The 5,150-nt window shown below is 38.0% G+C and overlaps 1 protein-coding gene across 3 annotated transcripts in view; it reads left to right on the forward strand.

The window, feature by feature from the left end:
• The first annotated feature begins 2,222 nt into the window (after positions 1 to 2,222).
• The window catches only part of sox1b (SRY-box transcription factor 1b), a 34,971-nt gene continuing 32,043 nt past the window's right edge, over positions 2,223 to 5,150 (forward strand). For all 3 annotated transcript variants that reach the window (XR_001611094.1, XR_001611095.1, XM_016295729.1), the window contains exon 1: positions 2,223 to 2,598. The gene's annotated coding sequence lies outside the window, so the exon portion shown is untranslated. The remainder of the gene's footprint in view (positions 2,599 to 5,150) is intronic.

Genomic DNA, 5,150 nt, shown 5'->3' on the forward strand with positions numbered 1-5,150 from the left:
TTTATATATATATATATATATATATATATATATATATATAAATCCGTATAAATATATCTTTATAAATAATAATATCTCTATCTTAACAGAAGCTATAGAGTGCATGTAAACATTCGGCTCTTGTGTAAAGTGTTTTGATTGACATCCCAGACAGACAGACTTCTGATATTCAAGGCCCGTCTCCATTATGTGGCATAATGATATGTCTGCTTCTCTATGTGCATAGGGGCTGTTTGTTTAGCCCTCGCATTGGCTGCTGTGTATGTGTGTTGAGCATGGGGAATATAATCTTGTGTAAACACCAAGCTCGTCTCTCAGGTGGAGTCGTATGAATGAAACACACAGACTCAGCGAGGTCTCAGAGAGCCGTGTGTCAGTCCACGTGAATGGGAGAAGAGTCTATCTGTAGAAACAGACCGCAATCAGAGCTCCAGCCTTTCAGGCTGCACAAAAAAGCAACAGTCTGACTGTTACAATTATGAATCTTCCTTTGACTTCCTTTGAACTTTAGCCATTCCTCTGCATTTGAGTTAGGTTGGTAAAACTTTATAATAAAGCCTCATTAGTTATCGTTAATTAATGCACTAACTAACAATGAGCAATGCACAATACACAATAGCTGAATAGGTTAAAAGTTTTAACTAATAGATATCACCATACTTCCACAGATGATTAATCACAGCACATTAAGACAATTGTTTTGTATTAAAAGTTTTCCTGAAATGTTATGTTTGATTATGCAAATTAGGCATTATGTAATTAAAAGAGCACACATTTGCATAGATTTCCAGCACAGAAATCTAGACATTGGATAAAGCCAGGTTCAAAGTTCTTGTTTCATTTTGTTGACATGTACAAGTTTTTTTTTTCATCACTCCATGAATCAGAAAATACTGTCAACAGTCCAAACCAGGCAAACGATTGAATAACAAACCCCTCTGTAAAAACCTTCAGAATATAGTTAGGAATGAAACTGGACAGTTATTATGTAACTGCTTCTGAAGTAGAGATTTCTGCATGTGGAAAAATCTTATTCTGAGAAAACGGCCATAAAAGATACCTACAAACGCAATTAGATAAAATGTAATAAAATAAACACTTAAAAATTGTCGTCATTTACTCTCCCTCAAGTTGTTCGAAACCTGTATGAATTTCTTTTGAACATGAAAGAAGATATTTTGGAGAATGTTAGTAACCAAACAATTGACGGTAGCCATTGACCTGCATAGTATTTTGTCCAAACCAAGTACATGGCTACCGTCATCTGTTTGGTTATCAACATTCTTCAAGATATAGTCTGTTGTGCTCAGCAGAATAAAGTAACTCATACAAATTTGGAAAAACTTGGGGGAGAGTAATTGATGACAGAATTTTCATTTTTTGGGTGAACTGTCCCTTTAAATATATATTTTGAATATACCCCACAACTCTTTAAAAATACTTCATTGTTAATTAGCTTAGGTCTATTAAATAATATTCAGACACAACTTGTGATTTGAATAATGTATCAATAAATGTTGAAATTCACTAACTAAGATTAATAAATACTTAATAATATTATTCATAAATATTTTTCATTGTTAGTTTGTTAAAGTGTTACCTAGCTGTTACCAGGTTGTTTTCCAGTTTTCCTTTACAAGTTTAGCAAAAACACAAATATCTGTTCAAATGTCACCATACACAGTTGGGATGTGGAGTTTGTAGCCCAAACCAACCACAAGCCCTCTGAAAGTTTTCCCTCCTGTGACTCCGTTTAAATACTCTTGCAGTCCGATGTCGCCGTGACTGCAAGGGGTCAGACCTACACCAGACAAAACCAACACGTTCTAACCCCATAATAATGCAGGACCTCTGGGGAATAAAGCTGCTCTCTTTTTCCCACATCCCACCGTGCTCTGGGGCGCCTTTTTGTTTACACTGCCCTCACAATGAGCGCTATAGTGCCCGCTGAACGAGCTTGTATGGGAGTGTTCTGGGCCTGAATGTACAGCCAGCCACCGGCCCTGCTCTGAATAAGCCCCTTTGAATATTGCCAAGACCCCCGCTTGCATTGTTCTGCATTATTCCCCGTACAATAGATATCACACTTTGGAAGTAATTTTTTTTAAAAGGGATGGGTGAATCAAAATAGTGGTAGCTTTTAGCTTTTGTTTTCTCACTCTCTCTTTTCTTTCACTCGTCTAGCTCTCTTTCTTTCTTTTTTTCTTTTGCTTCGCGCCCGCCCCGCATTCTCTCTTCTCTCTCGCAGTTTTTTCCCCAGCGGCTCATTCAGAGTTCTCCATTATAGCGGCAAATTAAATAAACCACTCCATTGCCATAAGAGGCTGGGGCCCGGACTGAACCAGCCTAGTTAGCGAGGACCAGGGGAGCAAGGCAGGCGTGCATGCTGAGAGAGAGCGCACCTCGCTGGGCTTTACTCCACCTCGCTCATGGTTCTTCAGGCTGAACGAATGAAATGGTTTGAGACGAAGCGGAGGATGAGGAGTGGATGGGGGGGATCGAAGGGTCCCCACCCACCCCTCTGTCTCCAGTGGAGATGGAGAGAAGGACAAAGGAGCTCTCTCCTTCCTCCAGCCCCCCTCCTCAAAAGGGCAGCAGGTACGGGGCATGGTTTTTTTTTCCCCCAAGGTGGGTCGTGGGATGCTGGGGCAGTTGTAGGGGGAGAAAAGAGGTTTATCTGAAGACCTCTTCTGGGGATAGGTTAATTGTGAACTGGCTTCTCAGAAGGAAGGAGAAATGTCAGGAGAAAAGTGCACGGCAGCCATGACAGAGGAAGAGAGAGAGTTACTCAGTGTCAGACAGTTTTACACAAATGTTACGAGATACAGGAAGTGTTTATGCTAAGGTGGTGTTTTTGGTGAGAGGTGTGCTGGAAATTTCTTTGCTTTTTGTTGAGATTTCAGTCTTCAGGATGTATGGGATTTTATTTATAGGAGCTGTAATTATACAGTCTCTTTTGGAAGACACTTAAATTTTAGCCAGTTTATTGTGAGCTCAAACTTTTCTCTTCATACTTTGATGGTTTCCCTTTTTTGAATACAAATGTAGAAGCAACAGGTGCAAGTGGAGCTAAGAATTTACCCTTTACATGTGGCCTTCATTTTTAGGAGTAACTGCTTATGAATTAGTAATAACTGCTTGTTTTTTGATGTCTTGTAATTTGAGCTGTACAGAGATATCATGTGGTTTTAGTTGTGGCTGTGTACACTCTTAGAAGTAAAAGGTTCCCAAATTAGGTTTTCACAGTGATGCCATAGAATAACCAATTTTAGTTCTCTTTCACTGAACATTAAAAAAATGATTTACCTTATTTACCTCTAATCTAATTATTTACCTGAAAGGGTACTGACCCAGTGACTGCTTTTTGTACCTTTTTTTCTGAGTGTAAAGAACCTTTTATGGAATGGAAAAGTTTCCTCATCGAACCTTAAAAAACCTTTGCCAGTAAAGAACCATTATTTTTTAAGAGTGCATTCAGAAGGTTCAGCACTTATTTTCACTTTCATGCCCATTATTTTCTGTGATTAGATTGGATTTGTATTTATAGTTTTAAATATTATTACATTTATTAATTTTATATGATTAATAAAAGCTATTTTTTATCCAAATGCAAGTGGACTGTTAAAGTCTGCTAATTGTTTTCTACATCTGATTCTACACCTAGTTGTGGTAGCATAGGAAATCATTTATGAAGAGAGAGAGAGGGACAGGTAGAGAGACTAAAGGGAATAATGGACAGCCTCTGAGAGAGACAAAACAAAGGGAAGGAAAGGCCAGGTAGTGAGAGGTTGGCTTTGAGCACTGTTGGGCATCAGCCTGGATGGACCAGGAGAGATGACCTCATTTACAATGTCTGAAGACTAAAAGAGGAAAAGGAAGAGGAGGAGAGCTTGAAGAGGGGCCGTCCCGCTGAGTGCCTCACACTTAGCCCCGCTGGGATCCGATCAGGGCCCAAACTAGTGTCAGACAGGGGGTCTAGTTGTCTCCTCCCTACCATTTCTACCAAAAGAGAAAAGAAAGAGATCCACTGAAAGTCCCACTCCAGCCGGTGGAGAAGGATAGAGAGGGAGGCCGGCCAACTGATGTGGCCTATGAGAGGACTGTGGGTGACGTGCTCGAGATGTAGGGAGAGGTGGCATGTAGCGGCGAGGATTTGAGCAAGGGAGACTTTGGCAAATGTACAAAATGCTTGAAAGATACTGAGAATGAGCAGAAGAGAAAAAGAGTATGAGAGAGTAATAGAGAGAGAGAGAGAGCTGAGGTCAGGGACTCCCTCTGAGGTCTGACATTTGAGGCTAAGGGTTGTTTTACGAGTGCTGTTAGCGTGTCAGGTCCAATTTGCAGGGCTTACAGGGCAGGGTTAAATAAGATTAGCAGTTTTACACATGTTTACCAAATTCCACTGCCACCTGAGTTTCTCGATAGCTTAATAGTCAGCTGTTTATTATTCTCAGCAGGGGTCTCTCAAAAAACAAGTTTAGCTTAGATTTTTATTTTTTTTTGCTTTAATTTTGTCTAATGAATTTTATATGCATTATGTTTATTTTTAGAGAGCTTTGAATTTATAGGGTGGTGTTGGTAAAAACTTAAATAAGAATATATTAATATGAAGATGAAATTGTAAGATTTTTGCATTATGGTGTTATTTTATTGACACTTAAGCACATGACAAAAAATCCACCTACCAAATATAATAATAATAATAATAATAATAATAATAATAATAATAGATATACACAACCGTTCAAAAGTTTGGGGTTTTGAAAGTCTCTAATGTTCATCAACTCTGCATTTATGTGAACCAAAAAAAATTAATATTGTGAAATATTACAATTTTAAATAATTTAAATATAATGTATAGTTTAATTTATTCCTGTGATGCCAAGCTGAATTTTCAGCATAATTACTCCAGTCTTCAGTGTCTCATGATCCTTCAGAAATCATTATAATATGCAGAGTTGCTGCTCGAAAACATTTATTATTGATATTATTGTTGAAAACTGTTGTGTTGCTTAATATTCTTAGTGATCCTTTTTGATGAATAGAATGATTATTTGATGAATAGAAAGACTAGAAAGTAAAAAAAAAAAACTTTCACTCTCTCTATAAATAAATATATATATATATATATATTCACACACACACACACA

The sequence above is a fragment of the Sinocyclocheilus grahami genome, unplaced genomic scaffold, assembly GCF_001515645.1.
Source record: "Sinocyclocheilus grahami isolate Dianchi unplaced genomic scaffold, SAMN03320097.WGS_v1.1 scaffold339.1, whole genome shotgun sequence".
Lineage (NCBI taxonomy): Eukaryota > Metazoa > Chordata > Actinopteri > Cypriniformes > Cyprinidae > Sinocyclocheilus > Sinocyclocheilus grahami.